Consider the following 24,380-nt stretch of genomic DNA (forward strand, 5'->3'; position numbering starts at 1 on the left):
CCGTGCAAAAACCGGACCGGATCCGGCCCGCGGAACGGGCCGCCGCGCAAAAACCGGACCGGATCGGGGCCGCCGCGTAAAAAACGGAGCAGATCCGGCCCGCGGAACGGGCCGCCGCGCAAAAACCGGACAGGCTCGGAGCCGCCGCGCAAAAACCGGAGCGGATCCGGCCCGCGGAACGGGCCTCCGCGCAAAAACCGGAGCGGATCGGGGACGCCGTGCAAAAACCGGACCGGCTCGCGGCCGCCGCGCAAAAACCGGACTGGATCCGGCCCGCGGAACGGGCCGCCGCGCAAAAACCGGAGCGGATCCGGCCCGCGGAACGGGCCGCCGCGCAAAAACCAGACCGGATCGGGGCTACCGCGCAAAAACCAGAGAGGATCCGGCCCGCGGAACGCACCGCCGTCCAAAAACCGGACCGGATCGGGGCCGCCACGCAAAAACCGGACCGGATCCGGCCCGCGGAACGGGCCGCCGCGCAAAAACCGGACCGGATCGGGGCCGCCGCGCAAAAACCGGACCGGATCCGACCCACGGAACGGGCCGCCGCGGAAAAAAACGGACCGGATTGGGGCCGCCGCGCAAAAACCGGACCGGATCCGGCCCGCGGAACGCACCACCGCGCAAAAACCGGACCGGATCGGGGCCGCCGTGCAAAAACCGGACCGGATCTGGCCTGCGGAATGGGCCGCCGCGCAAAAACCGGAGCGGATCGGGGCCGCCGCGCAAAAACCGGACTGGATCCGGCCCGCGGAACGCACCACCGCGCAAAAACCGGACCGGATCGGGGCCGCCGTGCAAAAACCGGACCGGATCTGGCCTGCGGAATGGGCCGCCGCGCAAAAACCGGAGTGGATCGGGGCCGCCGCACAAAAACCGGACCGGATCCGGCCCGCGGAACGGGCCACTGCGCAAAAACCGGACCGTATCGGGGCCACCGCGCAAAATCCGGAGCGGATCCGGCCCGCGGAACGGGCCGCCGCGCAAAAACCGGACCGGATTGGGGCCGCCGTGCAAAAACCGGACCGGATCCAGCCGGCGGAACGGGCCGCCGCGCAAAAACCGGACCGGCTCGGGGCCGCCGCGCAAAAACCGGAGCGGATACGGCCCGCGGAACGGGCCGCTGCGCAAAAACCAGACCGGATCGGGGCTACCGCGCAAAAACCAGAGAGGATCCGGCCCGCGGAACGGGCCGCTGCGCAAAAACCGGACCAGATCGGGGCCGTCGCGCAAAAACCGGAGCGGATGCGGCCCGCGGAACGGGCCGCCGCGCAAAAACCGGACCGGATCGGGGCCGCCGCACAAAAACCGGAGCGGATCCGGCCCGCGGAACGGGCCGCCGCGGAAAAAAACGGACCGGATCGGGGCCGCCGCGCAAAAACCGGACCGGATCCGGCCCGCGGAACGCACCACCGCGCAAAAACCGGACCGGATCGGGGCCGCCGTGCAAAAACCGGACCAGATCTGGCCTGCGGAATGGGCCGCCGCGCAAAAACCGGACGAGCTCGGTGCCGCCGCGCAAAAACCGGAGCGGATCTGGCCCGCGGAATGGGCCGCCGATCAAAAACCAGACCGGATCGGGGCCGCCGCGCAAAAACCAGAGAGGATCCGGCCCGCGGAACGGGCCGCCGCGCAAAAACCAGACCGGATCGGGGCTACCGCGCAAAAACCAGAGAGGATCCGGCCCGCGGAACGGGCCGCTGCGCAAAAACCGGACCGGATCGGGGCCGCCGCGCAAAAACCGGACCGGATCCGGCCCGCGGAACGGGCCGCCGCGCAAAAACCGGACCGGATCGGGGCCGCCGCACAAAAACCGGAGCGGATCCGGCCCGCGGAACGGGCCGCCGCGGAAAAAACCGGACCGGATCGGGGCCGCCGCGCAAAAACCGGACAGGATGTGGCCCGCGGAACGGGCCGCCGCGCGAAAACCGGACCGGATCGGGGCCACCGCGCAAAAACCGGACCGGCTCGCGGCCGCCGCGCAAAAACCGGACTGGATCCGGCCCGCAGAACGGGCCGCCACGCAAAAACCGGAGCGGATCCGGCCCGCGGAACGGGCCGCCGCGCAAAAACCAGACCGGATCGGGGCTACCGCGCAAAAACCAGAGAGGATCCGGCCCGCGGAACGCACCGCCGTCCAAAAACCGGACCGGATCGGGGCCGCCACGCAAAAACCGGACCGGATCCGGCCCGCGGAACGGGCCGCCGCGCAAAAACCGGACCGGATCGGGGCCGCCGCGCAAAAACCGGAGCGGATCCGACCCACGGAACGGGCCGCCGCGGAAAAAACCGGACCGGATTGGGGCCGCCGCGCAAAAACCGGACCGGATCCGGCCCGCGGAACGCACCACCGCGCAAAAACCGGACCGGATCGGGGCCGCCGTGTAAAAACCGGACCGGATCTGGCCTGCGGAATGGGCCGCCGTGCAAAAACCGGAGCGGATCGGGGCCGCCACGGAAAAACCGGACTGGATCCGGCCCGCGGAACGCACCACCGCGCAAAAACCGGACCGGATCGGGGCCGCCGTGCAAAAACCGGACCGGATCTGGCCTGCGGAATGGGCCGCCGCGCAAAAACCGGAGTGGATCGGGGCCGCCGCACAAAAACCGGACCGGATCCGGCCCGCGGAACGGGCCACTGCGCAAAAACCGGACCGTATCGGGGCCACCGCGCAAAAACCGGAGCGGATCCGGCCCGCGGAACGGGCCGCCGCGCAAAAACCGGACCGGATTGGGGCCGCCGTGCAAAAACCGGACCGGATCTGGCCTGCGGAATGGGCCGCCGCGCAAAAACCGGACCGGATCGGGGCCGCCGCGCAAAAACCGGACGGGATCCAGCCCGCGGAACGCACCGCCGTGCAAAAACCGGACCGGATCGGGGCCGCCGCGCAAAAACCGGAGCGGATCCAGCCCGCGGAACGGGCCGCCGCGCAAAAACCGGAGCGGATCGGGGCCGCCGCGCAAAAACCGGAGCGGATCCGGCCCGCAGAATGCACCGCTGCGCAAAAACCGGACCGCGGAACGGGCCGCCGCAGAAAAACCGGACCGGATCCGGCCCGCGGAACGGGCCGCCGCGCAAAAACCGGACCGGATCGGGGCCGCCGCGCAAAAACCGGACCGGATCCAGCCGGCGGAACGGGCCGCCGCGCAAAAACCGGAGCGGATCGGGGCCGCCGCGCAAAAACCGGAGCGGATCCGGCCCGCGGAACGGGCCGCCGCGCAATAACCAGACCGGATCAGGGCTACCGCGCAAAAACCAGAGAGGATCCGGCCCGCGGAACGGGCCGCCGCGCAAAAACCGCACCGGATCGGGGCCACCGTGCAAAAACCGGACCGGATCCGGCCCGCGGAACGGGCCGCCGCGCAAAAACCGGACCGGATCGGGGCCGCCGCGTAAAAAACGGAGCAGATCCGGCCCGCGGAACGGGCCGCCGCGCAAAAACCGGACAGGCTCGGGGCCGCCGCGCAAAAACCGGAGCGGATCCGGCCCGCGGAACGGGCCTCCGCGCAAAAACCGGACCGGATCGGGGACGCCGTGCAAAAACCGGACGGGCTCGCGGCCGCCGCGCAAAAACCGGACTGGATGCGGCCCGCGGAACGGGCCGCCGCGCAAAAACCGGAGCGGATCCGGCCCGCGGAACGGGCCGCCGCGCAAAAACCAGACCGGATCGGGGCTACCGCGCAAAAACCAGAGAGGATCCGGCCCGCGGAACGCACCGCCGTCCAAAAACCGGACCGGATCGGGGCCGCCACGCAAAAACCGGAGCGGATCCGGCCCGCGGAACGGGCCGCCGCGCAAAAACCGGACCGGATCGGGGCCGCCGCGCAAAAACCGGAGCGGATCCGACCCACGGAACGGGCCGCCGCGGAAAAAAACGGACCGGATTGGGGCCGCCGCGCAAAAACCGGAGCGGATCCGGCCCGCGGAACGCACCACCGCGCAAAAACCGGACCGGATCGGGGCCGCCGTGCAAAAACCGGACCGGATCTGGCCTGCGGAATGGGCCGCCGCGCAAAAACCGGAGCGGATCGGGGCCGCCGCGCAAAAACCGGACTGGATCCGGCCCGCGGAACGCACCACCGCGCAAAAACCGGACCGGATCGGGGCCGCCGTGCAAAAACCGGACCGGATCTGGCCTGCGGAATGGGCCGCCGCGCAAAAACCGGAGTGGATCGGGGCCGCCGCACAAAAACCGGACCGGATCCGGCCCGCGGAACGGGCCACTGCGCAAAAACCGGACCGTATCGGGGCCACCGCGCAAAAACCGGAGCGGATCCGGCCCGCGGAACGGGCCGCCGCGCAAAAACCGGACCGGATTGGGGCCGCCGTGCAAAAACCGGACCGGATCTGGCCTGCGGAATGGTCCGCCGCGCAAAAACCGGACCGGATCGGGGCCGCCGCGCAAAAACTGGACCGGATCCAGCCCGCGGAACGCACCGCCGCGCAAAAACCGGACCGGATCGGGGACGCCGTGCAAAAACCGGAGCGGATCCGGCCCGCGGAACGCACCACCGCGCAAAAACCGGACCGGATCGGGGCCGCCGTGCAAAAACCGGACCAGATCTGGCCTGCGGAATGGGCCGCCGCGCAAAAACCGGACGAGCTCGGTGCCGCCGCGCAAAAACCGGAGCGGATCTGGCCCGCGGAACGGGCCGCCGAGCAAAAACCGGACCGGATCGGGGCCGCCGCGCAAAAACCAGAGAGGATCCGGCCCGCGGAACGGGCCGCCGCGCAAAAACCAGACCGGATCGGGGCTACCGCGCAAAAACCGGAGCGGATCCGGCCCACGGAACGGGCCGCCGCGCAAAAACCGGACCGGATTGGGGCCGCCGCGCAAAAAGCGGAGCGGATCCGGCCCGCGGAACGGGCCGCCGCGCAAAAACCAGACCGGATCGGGGCCGCCGCACAAAAACCGGAGCGGATCCGGCCCGCGGAACGGGCCGCCGCGGAAAAAACCGGACCGGATCGGGGCCGCCGCGCAAAAACCGGAGCGGATCCTGCCCGCGGAACGGGCCGCCGCGCGAAAACCGGACCGGATCGGGGCCACCGCGCAAAAACCGGACCGGATCGGAGCCACCGCGCAAAAACCGGACTGGATCCGGCCCGCGGAACGGGCCGCCGCGCAAAAACCGGAGCGGATCCGGCCCGCGGAACGGGCCGCCGCGCAAAAACCAGACCGGATCGGGGCTACCGCGCAAAAACCAGAGAGGATCCGGCCCACGGAACGCACCGCCGTCCAAAAACCGGACCGGATCGGGGCCGCCACGCAAAAACCGGACCGGATCCGGCCCGCGGAACGGGCCGCCGCGCAAAAACCGGACCGGATCGGGGCCGCCGCGCAAAAACCGGAGCGGATCCGGCCTGCGGAACGGGCCGCAGCGGAAAAAAAACGGACCGGATTGGGGCCGCCGCGCAAAAACCGGACCGGATCCGGCCCGCGGAACGCACCACCGCGCAAAAACCGGACCGGATCGGGGCCGCCGTGCAAAAACCGGAGCGGATCCGGCCCGCGGAACGCACCACCGCGCAAAAACCGGACCGGATCGGGGCCGCCGTGCAAAAACCGGACCGGATCTGGCCTGCGGAATGGGCCGCCGCGCAAAAACCGGAGTGGATCGGGGCCGCCGCACAAAAACCGGACCGGATCCGGCCCGCGGAACGGGCCACTGCGCAAAAACCGGACCGTATCGGGGCCACCGCGCAAAAACCGGAGCGGATCCGGCCCGCGGAACGGGCCGCCGCGCAAAAACCGGACCGGATTGGGGCCGCCGTGCAAAAACCGGACCGGATCTGGCCTGCGGAATGGGCCGCCGCGCAAAAACCGGACCGGATCGGGGCCGCCGCGCAAAAACTGGACCGGATCCAGCCCGCGGAACGCACCGCCGCGCAAAAACCGGACCGGATCGGGGCCGCCGCGCAAAAACCGGAGCGGATCCAGCCCGCGGAACGGGCCGCCGCGCAAAAACCGGAGCGGATCGGGGCCGCCGCGCAAAAACCGGAGCGGATCCGGCCCGCAGAATGCACCGCTGCGCAAAAACCGGACCGCGGAACGGGCCGCCGCAGAAAAACCGGACCGGATCCGGCCCGCGGAACGGGCCGCCGCGCAAAAACCGGACCGGATCGGGGCCGCCGCGCAAAAACCGGACCGGATCCAGCCGGCGGAACGGGCCGCCGCGCAAAAACCGGACCGGATCGGGGCCGCCGCGCAAAAACCGGAGCGGATCCGGCCCGCGGAACGGGCCGCCGCGCAAAAACCAGACCGGATCAGGGCTACCGCGCAAAAACCAGAGAGGATCCGGCCTGCGGAATGGGCCGCCGCGCAAAAACCGCACCGGATCGGGGCCACCGTGCAAAAACCGGACCGGATCCGGCCCGCGGAACAGGCCGCCGCGCAAAAACCGGACCGGATCGGGGCCGCCGCGTAAAAAACGGAGCAGATCCGGCCCGCGGAACGGGCCGCCGCGCAAAAACCGGACAGGCTCGGGGCCGCCGCGGAAAAACCGGACCGGATCCGGCCCGCGGAATGGGCCTCCGCGCAAAAACCGGACCGGATCGGGGCCGCCGCGCAAAAACTGGAGCGGATCCGGCCCGCGGAACGGGCCGCCGCGGAAAAAAAACGGACCGGATCGGGGCCGCCGCGCAAAAACCGGACCGGATCCGGCCCACGGAACGCACCACCGCGCAAAAACCGGACCGGATCGGGGCCGCCGTGCAAAAACCGGACCAGATCTGGCCTGCGGAATGGGCCGCCGCGCAAAAACCGGACGAGCTCGGTGCCGCCGCGCAAAAACCGGAGCGGATGTGGCCCGCGGAACGGGCCGCCGAGCAAAAACCGGACCGGATCGGGGCCGCCGCGCAAAAACCGGAGCGGATCCTGCCCGCGGAACGGGCCGCCGCGCAAAAACCGGACCGGATCGGGGCCACCGCGCAAAAACCGGACCGCCTCGCGGCCGCCGCGCAAAAACCGGACTGGATCCGGCCCGCGGAACGGGCCGCCGCGCAAAAACCGGAGCGGATCCGGCCCGCGGAACGGGCCGCCGCGCAAAAACCAGACCGGATCGGGGCTACCGCGCAAAAACCAGAGAGGATCCGGCCCGCGGAACGCACCGCCGTCCAAAAACCGGACCGGATCGGGGCCGCCACGCAAAAACCGGACCGGATCCGGCCCGCGGAACGGGCCGCCGCGCAAAAACCGGACCGGATCGGGGCCGCCGCGCAAAAACCGGAGCGGATCCGACCCACGGAACGGGCCGCCGCGGAAAAAAACGGACCGGATTGGGGCCGCCGCGCAAAAACCGGAGCGGATCCGGCCCGCGGAACGCACCACCGCGCAAAAACCGGACCGGATCGGGGCCGCCGTGCAAAAACCGGACCGGATCTGGCCTGCGGAATGGGCCGCCGCGCAAAAACCGGAGCGGATCGGGGCCGCCGCGCAAAAACCGGACTGGATCCGGCCCGCGGAACGCACCACCGCGCAAAAACCGGACCGGATCGGGGCCGCCGTGCAAAAACCGGACCGGATCTGGCCTGCGGAATGGGCCGCCGCGCAAAAACCGGAGTGGATCGGGGCCGCCGCACAAAAACCGGACCGGATCCGGCCCGCGGAACGGGCCACTGCGCAAAAACCAGACCGTATCGGGGCCGCCGCGCAAAAACCGGACCGTATCGGGGCCACCGCGCAAAAACCGGAGCGGATCCGGCCCGCGGAACGGGCCGCCGCGCAAAAACCGGACCGGATTGGGGCCGCCGTGCAAAAACCGGACCGGATCTGGCCTGCGGAATGGGCCGCCGCGCAAAAACCGGACCGGATCGGGGCCGCCGCGCAAAAACTGGACTGGATCCAGCCCGCGGAACGCACCGCCGCGCAAAAACCGGACCGGATCGGGGCCGCCGCGCAAAAACCGGAGCGGATCCGGCCCGCGGAACGGGCCGCCGCGCAAAAACCGGAGCGGATCGGGGCCGCCGCGCAAAAACCGGAGCGGATCCGGCCTGCAGAATGCACCGCTGCGCAAAAACCGGACCGCGGAACGGGCCGCCGCAGAAAAACCGGACCGGATCCGGACCGCGGAATGCGCCGCCGCGCAAAAACCGGACCGGATCGGGGCCGCCGCGCAAAAACCGGACCGGATGCGGCCCGCGGAACAGGCCGCCGCGCAAAAACCGGACCGGATCGGGGCCGCCGCACAAAAACCGGACCGGATCCAGCCGGCGGAACGGGCCGCCGCGCAAAAACCGGAGCGGATCCGGCCCGCGGAACGGGCCGCCGCGCAATAACCAGACCGGATCAGGGCTACCGCGCAAAAACCAGAGAGGATCCGGCCCGCGGAACGGGCCGCGGCGCAAAAACCGCACCGGATCGGGGCCACCGTGCAAAAACCGGACCGGATCCGGCCCGCGGAACGGGCCGCCGCGCAAAAACCGGACCGGATCGGGGCCGCCGCGTAAAAAACGGAGCAGATCCGGCCCGCGGAACGGGCCGCCGCGCAAAAACCGGACAGGCTCGGGGCCGCCGCGCAAAAACCGGAGCGGATCCGGCCCGCGGAACGGGCCTCCGCGCAAACACCGGACCGGATCGGGGCCGCCGTGCAAAAACCGGACCGAATCTGGCACGCGGATCGGGGCCGCCGCGCAAAAACCTGACCGGATCGGGGACGCCGTGCAAAAACCGGACCGGATCTGGGCTCCGGAATGGGCCGCTGCGCAAAAACCGGACCGGATCGGGGACGCCGCGCAAAAACTGGACCGGATCCGGCCCGCAGAATGCACCGCTGCGCAAAAACCAGCCCGCGGAACGGGCCGCCGCGCAAAAAATGGAGCGGATCCGGCCCGCGGAACGGGCCGCCGCGCAAAAAGCGGACAGGATCGGGGCTGCCGCGCAAACACCGGACCGGATCCGGCCCGCAGAAGGGTCCGCCGCGCAAAAACCGGACCGGATCGGGGCCGCCGCGCAAAAACCGGACCGGATCCGGCCCGCGGAACGGGCCGCCGCGCAAAAACCGGAGCGGATCGGGGCCGCCGCGCAAAAACCGGAGCGGATCCGGCCCGCGGAACGGGCCGCCGCGCAAAAACCAGACCGGATCGGGGCTACCGCGCAAAAACCGGACCGGATCCGGCCCGCGGAACGCACCACCGCGCAAATACCGGAGCGGATCGGGGCCGCCGTGCAAAAACCGGACAGGATGCGACCCGCGGAACGGGCCGCCGCGCAAAAACCAGACAGGCTCGGGGCCGCCGCGCAAAAACCGGAGCGGATCCGGCCCGTGGAACGGGCCGCCGCGCAAAAACCGGACCGGATCGGGGCCGCCGCGTAAAAAACGGAGCAGATCCGGCCCGCGGAACGGGCCGCCGTGCAAAAACCGGACAGGCTCGGGGCCGCCGCGCAAAAACCGGAGCGGATCCGGCCCGCGGAACGGGCCTCCGCGCAAACACCGGACCGGATCGGGGCCTCCGCGCAAAAACCGGACCGAATCTGGCCTGCGGAATGGGCTGCCGCGCAAAAACCGGACTGGATCGGGGCCGCCGCGCAAAAACCAGACCGGATCGGGGCTACCGCGCAAAACCCAGAGAGGATCCGGCCCGCGGAACGGGCCGCCGCGCAAAAACCGGACCGGATCGGGGCCGCCGCGCACAAACCGCAGTGGATCCGGCCCGCGGAACGGGCCGCCGCGCAAAAACCGGACCGGATCGGGGCCGCCACGCAAAAACCGGAGCGGATCCGGCCCACGGAACGGGCCGCCGCGCAAAAACCGGACCAGATTGGGGCCGCCGCGCAAAAACCGGACCGGATGCGGCGCGCGGAACGGGCCGCCGCGCAAAAACTGGAGCGGATCGGGGCCGCCGTGCAAAAACCGGACCGGATGCAGCCCGCGGAACGGGCCGCCGCGCAAAAACCGGACAGGCTCGGGGCCGCCGCGCAAAAACCGGAGCGGATCCGGCCTGCGGAATGGGCCGCCGCGCAAAAACCGGACCGGATCGGGGCCGCCGCACAAAAACCGGAGCGGATCCGGCCCGCAGAATGCACCGCTGCGCAAAAACCGGAGCGGATCGGGGACGCCGCGCAAAAACTGGACCGGATCCGGCCCGCAGAATGCACCGCTGCGCAAAAACCAGCCCGCGGAACGGGCCGCCGCGCAAAAACTGGAGCGGATCCGGCCGGCGGAACGGGCCGCCACGCAAAAAGCGGACAGGATCGGGGCCGCCGCGCAAACACCGGACCGGATCCGGCCCGCGGAAGGGGCCGCCGCGCAAAGACCGGACCGGATCGGGGCCGCCGCGCAAAAACCGGACCGGATCCGGCCCGCGGAACGGGCCGCCGCGCAAAAACCGGACCGGATCGGGGCCGCCGCACAAAAACCGGAGCGGATCCGGCCCGCGGAACGGGCCGCCGCGCAAAAACCAGACCGGATCGGGGCTACCGCGCAAAAACCGAACCGGATCCGGCCCGCGGAACGGGCCGCCGCGCAAAAACCGGACCGGATCGGGGCCGCCGCGCAAAAACCGCAGCGGATCCGGCCCGCGGAACGGGCCGCCGCGCAAAAACCGGACCGTATCGGGGCCGCCGTGCAAAAACCGGAGCGGATCCGGCCCACGGAACGGGCCGCCGCGCAAAAACCGGACCGGATTGGGGCCGCCGCGCAAAAACCATACCGGATCTGGCCCGCGGAATGCGCCACCGCGCAAAAACCGGAGCGGATCGGGGCCGCCGTGCAAAAACCGGACCGGATCCGGCCCGCGGAAGGGGCCGCCGCGTAAAAACCGGACCGGATCGGGGCCGCCGCGTAAAAACCGGACCGGATCCGGCCCGCGGAACGGGCCGCCGCGCAAAAACCGGACCGGATCGGGGCCGCCGCGCAAAAACCGGAGCGGATCCGGCCCGCGGAACGGGCCGCCGCGCAAAAACCAGACCGGATCGGGGCTACCGCGCAAAAACCGGACCGGATCCGGCCCGCGGAACGGGCCGCCGCGCAAAAACCGGACAGGCTCGGGTCCGCCGCGCAAAAACCGGAGCGGATCCGGCCCGCGGAACGGGCCTCCGCGCAAAAACCGGACCGGATCGGGGCCGCCGTGCAAAAACCGGACCGGATCTGGCCTGCGGAATGGGCCGCCGCGCAAAAACCGGACCGGATCGGGGCTACCGCGCAAAACCCAGAGAGGATCCGGCCCGCGGAACGGGCCGCCGCGCAAAAACCGGACCGGATCGGGGCCGCCGCGCAAAAACCGCAGTGGATCCGGCCCGCGGAACGGGCCGCCGCGCAAAAACCGGACCGGATCGGGGCCGCCACGCAAAAACTGGAGCGGATCCGGCCCGCGGAACGGGCCGCCGCGCAAAAACCGGACCGGATTGGGGCCGCCGCGCAAAAACCGGACCGGATCCGGCCCGCGGAACGCACCACCGCGCAAAAACTGGAGCGGATCGGGGCCGCCGCGCAAAAACCGGAGCGGATCCGGCCCGCGGAACGGGCCGCCGCGCAAAAACCGGACAGGCTCGGGGCCGCCGCGCAAAAACCGGAGCGGATCCGGCCCGCGGAATGGGCCGCCGCGCAAAAACCGGACACGATCGGGGCCGCCGTGCAAAAACCGGACCGGAATCGGCCTGCGGAATGGGCCGCCGCGCAAAAACCGGACCGGATCGGGGCCGCCGCGCAAAAACCGGACCGGATCCGGCCCGCGGAACGCACCACCGCGCAAAAACCGGAGCGGATCGGGGCCGCCGTGCAAAAACCGGACCGGATCCGGCCCGCGGAACGGGCCGCCGCGCAAAAACCGGACCGGATCGGGGCCGCCGCGCAAAAACCGGACCGGATCCGGCCCGCGGAACGGGCCACCGCGCAAAAACCGGACCGGATCGGGGCCGCCATGCAAAAACCGGACCGGATCTGGCCCGCGGAATGGGCCGCCGCGCAAAAACCGGACCGGATCGGGGACGCCGCGCAAAAACTGGACCGGATCCGGCCCGCAGAATGCACCGCTGCGCAAAAACCAGCCCGCGGAACGGGCCACCGCGCAAAAACTGGAGCGGATCCGGCCCGCGGAAGGGGCCGCCGCGCAAAAACCGGATCGGATCGGGGCCGCCGCGCAAAAACCGGAGCGGATCCGGCCCGCGGAACAGGCCGCCGCGCAAAAAGCGGACAGGCTCGGGGCCGCCGCGCAAAAACCGGAGCGGATCCGGCCCGCGGAACGGGCCGCCGCGCAAAAACCAGACAGGATCAGGGCTACCGCGCAAAAACCGGACCGGATCGGGGACGCCACGCAAAAACCGGAGCGGATCCGGCCCGCGGAACGGGCCGCCGCGCAAAAACCGGAGCGGATCGGGGCCGCCGCGCAAAAACCAGACCGGATCCGGCCCGCGGAACGCACCACCGCGCAAAAACCGGAGCGGATCGGGGCCGCCGTGCAAAAACTGGACCGGATGCGGCCCGCGGAACGGGCCGCCGCGCAAAAACCGGACAGGCTCGGCGCCGCCGCGTAAAAACCGGAGCGGATCCGGCCCGCGGAAGGGGCCGCCGCGCAAAAACCGGACAGGCTCGGGTCCGCCGCGCAAAAACCGGAGCGGATCCGGCCCGCGGAACGGGCCGCCGCGCAAAAAGCGGACAGGATCGGGGCCGCCGCGCAAAAACCGGAGCGGATCCGGGCCACGGAACGGGCGCCGCGCAAAAACCGGACCGGATTGGGGCCGCCGCGCAAAAACCAGACCGGATCCGACCCGCGGAATGCACCACCGCGCAAAAACCGGAGCGGATCGGGGCCGCCGTGCAAAAACCGGACCGGATGCGGCCCGCGGAACGGGCCGCCGTGCAAAAACCGGACAGGCTCGGAGCCGCCGCGTAAAAACCGGAGCGGATCCGGCCCGCGGAACGGGCCGCCGCGCAAAAACCGGACAGGCTCGGGGCCGCCGCGCAAAAACCGGAGCGGATCCGGCCCGTGGAACGGGCCTCCGCGCAAAAACCGGACCAGATCGGGGCCGCCGTGCAAAAACCGGACCGGATCTGGCCTGCGGAATGGGGCCGCCGCGCAAAAACCGGACTGGATCGGGGCCGCCGCGCAAAAACCAGACAGGATCGGGGCTACCGCGCAAAACCTAGAGAGGATCCGGCCCACGGAAGGGGCCGACGCGCAAAAACCGGACCGGATCGGGGCCGCCGCGCAAAAACCGGAGCGGATCCGGCTCGCGGAACGGGCCGCCGCGCAAAAACCGGACCGGATCGGGGCCGCCACGCAAAAACCGGAGCGGATCCGGCCCACGGAACGGGCCGCCGCGCAAAAACCGGACCGGATCGGGGCCGCCGCGCAAAAACCGGACCGGATCTGGCCTGCGGAATGGGCCGCCGCGCAAAAACTGGAGCGGATCGGGGCCGCCGCGCAAAAACCGGACCGGATCCGGCCCGCGGAACGGGCCGCCGCGCAAAAACCGGACAGGCTCGGGGTTGCCGCGCAAAAACCGGAGCGGATCCGGCCCGCGGAACGGGCCGCCGCGCGAAAACCGGAGCGGATCGGGGCCGCCGTGCAAAAACTGGACCGGATCTGGCCTGCGGAATGGGCCGCCGTGCAAAAACCGGACAGGCTCGGGGCCGCCGTGCAAAAACCGGAGCGGATGCGACCCGCGGAACGGGCCGCCGCGCAAAAACCGGAGCGGATCGGGGCCGCCGCGCAAAAACCGGAGCGGATCCGGCCCGCGGAACGGGCCGCCGCGCAAAAACCGGACCGGATCGGGGCCGCCGTGCAAAAACCGGACCGGATCTGGTCTGCGGAATGGGCCGCCGCGCAAAAACCGGAGCGGATCGGGGCCGCCGCGCAAAAACCGGAGCGGATCCGGCCCGCGGAACGGGCCGCCGCGCAAAAACCGGACCGGATCGGGGCCGCCGTGCAAAAACCGGACCGGATCTGGTCTGCGGAATGGGCCGCCGCGCAAAAACCGGAGCGGATCGGGGACGCCGCGCAAAAACTGGACCGGATCCGGCCCGCAGAATGCACCGCTGCGCAAAAACCAGCCCGCGGATCGGGGCCGCCGCGCAAAAACTGGAGCGGATCCGACCCGCGGAACGGGCCGCCGCGCGAAAACCGGAGCGGATCGGGGCCGCCGTGCAAAAACTGGACCGGATCTGGCCTGCGGAATGGGCCGCCGTGCAAAAACCGGACAGGCTCGGGGCCGCCGTGCAAAAACCGGAGCGGATGCGACCCGCGGAACGGGCCGCCGCGCAAAAACCGGAGCGGATCGGGGCCGCCGCGCAAAAACCGGAGCGGATCCGGCCCGCGGAACGGGCCGCCGCGCAAAAACCGGACCGGATCGGGGCCGCCGTGCAAAAACCGGACCGGATCTGGTCTGCGGAATGGGCCGCCGCGCAAAAACCGGAGCGGATCGGGGACGCCGCGCAAAAACTGGACCGGATCCGGCCCGCAGAATGCACCGCTGCGCAAAAACCAGCCCGCGGATCGGGGCCGCCGTGCAAAAACTGGAGCGGATCCGATCCGCGGAACGGGCCGCCGCGCAAAAAGCGGACAGGATCGGGGCCGCCGCGCAAAAACCGGACCGGATCCGGCCCGCGGAAGGGGCCGCCGCGCAAAAACCGGACCGGATCGGGGCCGCCGCGCAAAAACCGGACCGGATCCGGCCCGCGGAACGCACCACCGCGCAAAAACCGGACCGGATCGGGGCCGCCGTGCAAAAACCGGACCGGATCGGGGCCGCCGCGCAAAAACCGGACCGGATGCGGCCCGCGGAACGCACCACCGTCCAAAAACCGGATCGGATCGGGGCCGCCGTGGAAAAACCGGAGCGGATCCGGCCCGCGGAACGGGCCGACGCGCAAAAACCGGACCAGCTCGGGGCCGCCGCGCAAAAACCGGAGCGGATCCGGCCCGCGGAACGGGCCGCCGCGCAAAAACCGGAGCGGATCGGGGCGGCCGCGCAAAAACCGGAGCGGATCCGGCCCGCGGAACGGGCCGCCGCGCAAAAACCGGACCGGATCGGGGCCGCCGTGCAAAAACCGGACCGGATCTGGTCTGCGGAATGGGCGGCCGCGCAAAAACCGGAGCGGATCGGGGACGCCGCGCAAAAACTGGACCGGATCCGGCCCGCAGAATGCACCGCTGCGCAAAAACCAGCCCGCGGGCCGGGCCGCCGCGCAAAAACTGGAGCGGATCCGACCCGCGGAACGGGCCGCCGCGCAAAAAGCGGACAGGATCGGGGCCGCCGCGCAAAAACCGGACCGGATCCGGCCCGCGGAAGGGGCCGCCGCGCAAAAACCGGACCGGATCGGGGCCGCCGCGCAAAAACCGGACAGGATCCGGCCCGCGGAACGCACCACCGCGCAAAAACCGGACCGGATCGGGGCCGCCGTGCAAAAACCGGACCGGATCGGGGCCGCCGCGCAAAAACCGGACCGGATGCGGCCCGCGGAACGCACCGCCGTCCAAAAACCGGACCGGATCGGGGCCGCCGTGGAAAAACCGGAGCGGATCCGGCCCGCGGAACGGGCCGCCGCGCAAAAACCGGACCAGCTCGGGGCCGCCGCGCAAAAACCGGAGCGGATCCGGCCCGCGGAACGGGCCGCCGCGCAAAAACCGGACCGGATTGGGGCCGCCGCGCAAAAACCAGACCGGATCCGACCCGCGGAATGCACCACCGCGCAAAAACCGGAGCGGATCGGGGCCGCCGTGCAAAAACCGGACCGGATGCGGCCCGCGGAACGGGCCGCCGTGCAAAAACCGGACAGGCTCGGAGCCGCCGCGTAAAAACCGGAGCGGATCCGGCCCGCGGAACGGGCCGCCGCGCAAAAACCGGACAGGCTCGGGGCCGCCGCGCAAAAACCGGAGCGGATCCGGCCCGTGGAACGGGCCTCCGCGCAAAAACCGGACCAGATCGGGGCCGCCGTGCAAAAACCGGACCGGATCTGGCCTGCGGAATGGGGCCGCCGCGCAAAAACCGGACTGGATCGGGGCCGCCGCGCAAAAACCAGACAGGATCGGGGCTACCGCGCAAAACCTAGAGAGGATCCGGCCCACGGAAGGGGCCGACGCGCAAAAACCGGACCGGATCGGGGCCGCCGCGCAAAAACCGGAGCGGATCCGGCTCGCGGAACGGGCCGCCGCGCAAAAACCGGACCGGATCGGGGCCGCCACGCAAAAACCGGAGCGGATCCGGCCCACGGAACGGGCCGCCGCGCAAAAACCGGACCGGATCGGGGCCGCCGCGCAAAAACCGGACCGGATCTGGCCTGCGGAATGGGCCGCCGCGCAAAAACTGGAGCGGATCGGGGCCGCCGCGCAAAAACCGGACCGGATCCGGCCCGCGGAACGGGCCGCCGCGCAAAAACCGGACAGGCTCGGGGTTGCCGCGCAAAAACCGGAGCGGATCCGGCCCGCGGAACGGGCCGCCGCGCGAAAACCGGAGCGGATCGGGGCCGCCGTGCAAAAACTGGACCGGATCTGGCCTGCGGAATGGGCCGCCGTGCAAAAACCGGACAGGCTCGGGGCCGCCGTGCAAAAACCGGAGCGGATGCGACCCGCGGAACGGGCCGCCGCGCAAAAACCGGAGCGGATCGGGGCCGCCGCGCAAAAACCGGAGCGGATCCGGCCCGCGGAACGGGCCGCCGCGCAAAAACCGGACCGGATCGGGGCCGCCGTGCAAAAACCGGACCGGATCTGGTCTGCGGAATGGGCCGCCGCGCAAAAACCGGAGCGGATCGGGGACGCCGCGCAAAAACTGGACCGGATCCGGCCCGCAGAATGCACCGCTGCGCAAAAACCAGCCCGCGGATCGGGGCCGCCGCGCAAAAACTGGAGCGGATCCGACCCGCGGAACGGGCCGCCGCGCGAAAACCGGAGCGGATCGGGGCCGCCGTGCAAAAACTGGACCGGATCTGGCCTGCGGAATGGGCCGCCGTGCAAAAACCGGACAGGCTCGGGGCCGCCGTGCAAAAACCAGAGCGGATGCGACCCGCGGAACGGGCCGCCGCGCAAAAACCGGAGCGGATCGGGGCCGCCGCGCAAAAACCGGAGCGGATCCGGCCCGCGGAACGGGCCGCCGCGCAAAAACCGGACCGGATCGGGGCCGCCGTGCAAAAACCGGACCGGATCTGGTCTGCGGAATGGGCCGCCGCGCAAAAACCGGAGCGGATCGGGGACGCCGCGCAAAAACTGGACCGGATCCGGCCCGCAGAATGCACCGCTGCGCAAAAACCAGCCCGCGGATCGGGGCCGCCGCGCAAAAACTGGAGCGGATCCGACCCGCGGAACGGGCCGCCGCGCAAAAAGCGGACAGGATCGGGGCCGCCGCGCAAAAACCGGACCGGATCCGGCCCGCGGAAGGGGCCGCCGCGCAAAAACCGGACCGGATCGGGGCCGCCGCGCAAAAACCGGACCGGATCCGGCCCGCGGAACGCACCACCGCGCAAAAACCGGACCGGATCGGGGCCGCCGTGCAAAAACCGGACCGGATCGGGGCCGCCGCGCAAAAACCGGACCGGATGCGGCCCGCGGAACGCACCACCGTCCAAAAACCGGATCGGATCGGGGCCGCCGTGGAAAAACCGGAGCGGATCCGGCCCGCGGAACGGGCCGACGCGCAAAAACCGGACCAGCTCGGGGCCGCCGCGCAAAAACCGGAGCGGATCCGGCCCGCGGAACGGGCCGCCGCGCAAAAACCGGAGCGGATCGGGGCGGCCGCGCAAAAACCGGAGCGGATCCGGCCCGCGGAACGGGCCGCCGCGCAAAAACCGGACCGGATCGGGGCCGCCGTGCAAAAACCGGACCGGATCTGGTCTGCGGAATGGGCGGCCGCGCAAAAACCGGAGCGGATCGGGGACGCCGCGCAAAAACTGGACCGGATCCGGCCCGCAGAATGCACCGCTGCGCAAAAACCAGCCCGCGGGCCGGGCCGCCGCGCAAAAACTGGAGCGGATCCGACCCGCGGAACGGGCCGCCGCGCAAAAAGCGGACAGGATCGGGGCCGCCGCGCAAAAACCGGACCGGATCCGGCCCGCGGAAGGGGCCGCCGCGCAAAAACCGGACCGGATCGGGGCCGCCGCGCAAAAACCGGACCGGATCCGGCCCGCGGAACGCACCACCGCGCAAAAACCGGACCGGATCGGGGCCGCCGTGCAAAAACCGGACCGGATCGGGGCCGCCGCGCAAAAACCGGACCGGATGCGGCCCGCGGAACGCACCGCCGTCCAAAAACCGGACCGGATCGGGGCCGCCGTGGAAAAACCGGAGCGGATCCGGCCCGCGGAACGGGCCGCCGCGCAAAAACCGGACCAGCTCGGGGCCGCCGCGCAAAAACCGGAGCGGATCCGGCCCGCGGAACGGGCCGCCGCGCAAAAACCGGAGCGGATCGGGTCCGCCGCGCAAAAACCGGAGCGGATCCGGCCCGCGGAACGGGCCGCCGCGCAAAAACCGGACCGGATCGGGGCCGCCGCGCAAAAACCGGAGCGGATCCGGCCCGCGGAACGGGCCGCTGCGCAAAAACCAGACCGGATCGGGGCTACCGCGCAAAAACCGGACCGGATCTGGCCCGCGGAACGGGCCGCCGCGCAAAAACCGGAGCGGATCGGGGCCGCCGTGCAAAAACCGCAGCGGATCCGGCCCGCGGAACGGGCCGCCGCGCAAAAACCGCACCGGATCGGGGCCGCCACGCAAAAACCGGAGCGGATCCGGCCCGCGGAACGGGCCGCCGCGCAAAAACCGGACAGGCTCGGGGCCGCCGCGCAAAAACCGGAGCGGATCCGGCCAGCGGAACGCACCACCGCGCAAAAACCGGACCGGATCGGGGCCGCCGTGCAAAAAGCGGTCCGGATCCGGCCCGCGGAAGGGGCCGCCGCGCAAAAACCGGACAGGCTCGGGGCCGCCGCGTAAAAACCGGAGCGGATCCGGCCAGCGGAACGGTCCGCCGCGCAAAAACCGGACAGGCTCGGGGCCGCCGCGCAAAAACCGGACCGGATCGGGGCTACCGCGCAAAAACCAGAGAGGATCCGGCCCGCGGAACGGGCCGCCGTGCAAAAACCGGACCGGATCGGGGCCTCCGCGCAAAAACCGCAGCGGATCCGGCCCGCGGAACGGGCCGCCGCGCAAAAACCGGAGCGGATCGGGGCCGCCGTGCAAAAACCGGACCGGATCTGGCCTGCGGAATGGGCCGCCGTGCAAAAACCGGAGCGGATGGGGGCCGCCGCGCAAAAACCGGACCGGATCCGGCCCGCGGAACGCACCACCGCGCAAAAACCGGAGCGGATCGGGGCCGCCGTGCAAAAACCGGACCGGATGCGACCCGCGGAATGGGCCGCCGCGCAAAAACCGGAGCGGATCGGGGCCGCCGTGCAAAAACCGGACCGGATCCGGCCCGCGGAACGGGCCGCCGCGCAAAAACCGGACCGGATCGGGGACGCCGCGCAAAAACTGGACCGGATCCGGCCCGCGGAACGCACCGCCGCGCAAAAACCGGACCGTATCGGGGCCGCCGCGCAAAAACCGGAGCGGATCAGGCCCGCGGAACGGGCCGCCGCACAAAAACCGGAGCGGATCGGGGCCGCCGCGCAAAAACCGGACAGGCTCGGGGCCGCCGCGCAAAAACCGGACCGGATCCGGCCCGCGGAACGGGCCGCCGCGCAAAAACCGGACCGGATCGGGGCCGCCGCGCAAAAACCAGACCGGATCGGGGCTACCGCGCAAAAACCGGACCGGATGCGGCCCGCGGAACGGGCCGCCGCGCAAAAACCGGACCGGATCGGGGCCGCCGCGCAAAAACCGCAGCGGATCCGGCCTGCGGAACGGGCCGCCGCGCAAAAACCGGACCGGATCGGGGCCGCCACGCAAAAACCGGACCGGATCTGGCCTGCGGAATGGGCCGCTGCGCAAAAACCGGAGCGGATCGGGGCCGCCGCGCAAAAACCGCAGTGGATCCGGCCCGCGGAACGGGCCGCCGCGCAAAAACCGGACCGGATCGGGGCCGCCACGCAAAAACCGGACCGGAAGCGACCCGCGGAACGGGCCGCCGCGCAAAAACCGGACCGGATCGGGGCCGCAGTGCAAAAAACAGACAGGATCCGGCCCGCGGAACGGGCCGCCGCGCAAAAACCGGACCGGATCGGGGACGCCGCGCAAAAACTGGACCGGATCCGGCCCGCGGAACGCACCGCCGCGCAAAAACCGGACCGGATCGGGGCCGCCGCGCAAAAACCGGAGCGGATCCGGCCCGCGGAACGGGCCGCCGCGCAAAAAGCGGACAGGATCGGGGCCGCCGCGCAAAAACCGGACCGGATCCGGCCCTCGGAAGGGGCCTCCGCGCAAAAACCGGACCGGATCGGGGCCGCCGCGCAAAAACCTGGACCGGATCCGGCCCGCGGAACGCACCACCCCGCAAAAACCGGACCAGCTCGGGGCCGCCGTGCAAAAACCGGACCGGATCCGGCCCGTGGAATGGGCCGCCGCGCAAAAACCGGACCGGATCGGGGCCGACGCGCAAAAACCGTACCGGATCCGGCCCGCGGAACGCACCGCCGTCCAAAAACCGGACCGGATCGGGGCCGCTGTGGAAAAACCGGAGCGGATGCGGCCCGCGGAACGCACCACCGCGCAAAAACCAGACCGGATCGGGGCCGCCGTGCAAAAACCGGAGTGGATCCGGCCCGCGGAACGGGCCGCCGCGCAAAAACCGGAGCGGATCGGGGCCGCCGCGCAAAAAGCGGAGCGGATCCGGCCCGCGGAACGCACCACCGCGCAAATACCGGAGCGGATCGGGGCCGCCGTGCAAAAACCGGACCGGATCGGGGCCGCCGCAGAAAAACCGGACAGGATCCGGCCCGCGGAACGCACCACCCCGCAAAAACCGGACCGGCTCAGGGCCGCCGTGCAAAAACCGGACCGGATCCGGCACGTGGAATGGGCCGCCGCGCAAAAACCGGACCGGATCGGGGCCGCCGCGCAAAAACCGTACCGGATCCGGCCCGCGGAACGCACCGCCGTCCAAAAACCGGACCGGATCGGGGCCGCCGTGGAAAAACCGGAGCGGATCCGGCCCGCGGAACGGGCCGCCGCGCGAAAACCGGAGCGGATCGGGGCCGCCGTGCAAAAACTGGACCGGATCTGGCCTGCGGAATGGGCCGCCGTGCAAAAACCGGACAGGCTCGGGGCCGCCGTGCAAAAACCGGAGCGGATGCGACCCGCGGAACGGGCCGCCGCGCAAAAACCGGAGCGGATCGGGGCGGCCGCGCAAAAACCGGAGCGGATCCGGCCCGCGGAACGGGCCGCCGCGCAAAAACCGGACCGGATCGGGGCCGCCGCGCAAAAACCGGACCGGATCTGGTCTGCGGAATGGGCCGCCGCGCAAAAACCGGAGCGGATCGGTGCCGCCGCGCAAAAACCGGAGCGGATCGGTGCCGCCGCGCAAAAACTGGACCGGATCCGGCCCGCAGAATGCACCGCTGCGCAAAAACCAGCCCGCGGGCCGGGCCGCCGCGCAAAAACTGGAGCGGATCCGACCCGCGGAACGGGCCGCCGCGCAAAAAGCGGACAGGATCGGGGCCGCCGCGCAAAAACCGGACCGGATCCGGCCCGCGGAAGGGGCCGCCGCGCAAAAACCGGACCGGATCGGGGCCGCCGCGCAAAAACCGGACCGGATCCGGCCCGCGGAACGCACCACCGCGCAAAAACCGGACCGGATCGGGGCCGCCGTGCAAAAACCGGACCGGATCGGGGCCGCCGCGCAAAAACCGGACCGGATGCGGCCCGCGGAACGCACCGCCGTCCAAAAACCGGACCGGATCGGGGCCGCCGTGGAAAAACCGGAGCGGATCCGGCCCGCGGAACGGGCCGCCGCGCAAAAACCGGACCAGCTCGGGGCCGCCGCGCAAAAACCGGAGCGGATCCGGCCCGCGGAACGGGCCGCCGCGCAAAAACCGGAGCGGATCGGGTCCGCCGCGCAAAAACCGGAGCGGATCCGGCCCGCGGAACGGGCCGCCGCGCAAAAACCGGACCGGATCAGGGCCGCCGCGCAAAAACCGGAGCGGATCCGGCCCGCGGAACGGGCCGCTGCGCAAAAACCAGACCGGATCGGGGCTACCGCGCAAAAACCGGACCGGATCTGGCCCGCGGAACGGGCCGCCGCGCAAAAACCGGAGCGGATCGGGGCCGCCGTGCAAAAACCGCAGCGGATCCGGCCCGCGGAACGGGCCGCCGCGCAAAAACCGCACCGGATCGGGGCCGCCACGCAAAAACCGGAGCGGATCCGGCCCGCGGAACGGGCCGCCGCGCAAAAACCGGACAGGCTCGGGGCCGCCGCGCAAAAACCGGAGCGGATCCGGCCCGCGGAACGGGCCACCGCGCAAAAACCTGACCGGATCGGGGCTGCCGTGCAAAAAGCGGTCCGGATCCGGCCCGCGGAAGGGGCCGCCGCGCAAAAACCGGACAGGCTCGGGGCCGCCGCGTAAAAACCGGAGCGGATCCGGCCAGCGGAACGGTCCGCCGCGCAAAAACCGGACAGGCTCGGGGCCGCCGCGCAAAAACCGGACCGGATCGGGGCTACCGCGCAAAAACCAGAGAGGATCCGGCCCGCGGAACGGGCCGCCGCGCAAAAACCGGACCGGATCGGGGCCTCCGCGCAAAAACCGCAGCGGATCCGGCCCGCGGAACGGGCCGCCGCGCAAAAACCGGAGCGGATGGGGGCCGCCGTGCAAAAACCGGACCGGATCTGGCCTGCGGAATGGGCCGCCGTGCAAAAACCGGAGCGGATCGGGGCCGCCGCGCAAAAACCGGACCGGATCCGGCCCGCGGAACGCACCACCGCGCAAAAACCGGAGCGGATCGGGGCCGCCGTGCAAAAACCGGACCGGATGCGACCCGCGGAATGGGCCGCCGCGCAAAAACCGGAGCGGATCGGGGCCGCCGTGCAAAAACCGGACCGGATCCGGCCCGCGGAACGGGCCGCCGCGCAAAAACCGGACCGGATCGGGGACGCCGCGCAAAAACTGGACCGGATCCGGCCCGCGGAACGCACCGCCGCGCAAAAACCGGACCGGATCGGGGCCGCCGCGCAAAAACCGGAGCGGATCAGGCCCGCGGAACGGGCCGCCGCACAAAAACCGGAGCGGATCGGGGCCGCCGCGCAAAAACCGGAGCGGATGCGGCCCGCAGAATGCACCGCTGCGCAAAAACCAGCCCGCGGAACGGGCCACCGCGCAAAAACTGGAGCGGATCCGGCCCGCGGAACGGGCCGCCGCGCAAAAAGGGACAGGATCGGGGCCGCCGCGCAAAAACCGGACCGGATCCGGCCCGCGGAAGGGGCCTCTGCGCAAAAACCGGACCGGAACGGGGCCGCCGCGCAAAAACCGGACCGGATCCGGCCCGCAGAACGCACCACCCCGCAAAAACCGGAGCGGATGGGGGCCGCCGTGCAAAAACCGCAGTGGATCCGGCCCGCGGAACGGGCCGCCGCGCAAAAACCGGACCGGATCGGGGCCGCCACGCAAAAACCGGACCGGAAGCGACCCGCGGAACGGGCCGCCGCGCAAAAACCGGACCGGATCGGGGCCGCAGTGCAAAAAACAGACAGGATCCGGCCCGCGGAACGGGCCGCCGTGCAAATACCGGAGCGGATCGGGGCCGCCGTGCAAAAACCGGACCGGATCCGGCCCGCGGAACGCACCACCGCGCAAAAACCGGAGCGGATCGGGGCCGCCGTGCAAAAACCGGACCGGATGCGACCCGCGGAACGGGCCGCCGCGCAAAAACCGGAGCGGATCGGGGCCGCCGTGCAAAAACCGGACCGGATCCGGCCCGCGGAACGGGCCGCCGCGCAAAAACCGGACCGGATCGGGGACGCCGCGCAAAAACTGGACCGGATCCGGCCCGCGGAACGCACCGCCGCGCAAAAACCGGACCGGATCGGGGCCGCCGCGCAAAAACCGGAGCGGATCAGGCCCGCGGAACGGGCCGCCGCACAAAAACCGGACCGGATCGGGGCCGCCGCGCAAAAACCGGAGCGGAGGCGGCCCGCAGAATGCACCGCTGCGCAAAAACCAGCCCGCGGAACGGGCCACTGCGCAAAAACTGGAGCGGATCCGGCCCGCGGAACGGGCCGCCGCGCAAAAACCGGACAGGATCGGGGCCGCCGCGCAAAAACCGGACCGGATCCGGCCCGCGGAACGGGCCGCCGCGCAAAAACCGGACCGGAACGGGGCCGCCGCGCAAAAACCGGACCGGATCCGGCCCGCAGAACGCACCACCCCGCAAAAACCGGAGCGGATCGGGGCCGCCGTGCAAAAACCGGACCGGATCCGGCCCGTGGAATGGGCCGCCGCGCAAAAACCGGACCGGATCGGGGCCGCCGCGTAAAAACCGGAGCGGATCCGGCCCGCGGAACGGGCCGCCGCGCAAAAACCGGACCGGATCG

The sequence above is a fragment of the Phalacrocorax carbo genome, chromosome 13 (genome assembly GCF_963921805.1).
Source record: "Phalacrocorax carbo chromosome 13, bPhaCar2.1, whole genome shotgun sequence".
In the NCBI taxonomy this organism is placed as follows: domain Eukaryota; kingdom Metazoa; phylum Chordata; class Aves; order Suliformes; family Phalacrocoracidae; genus Phalacrocorax; species Phalacrocorax carbo.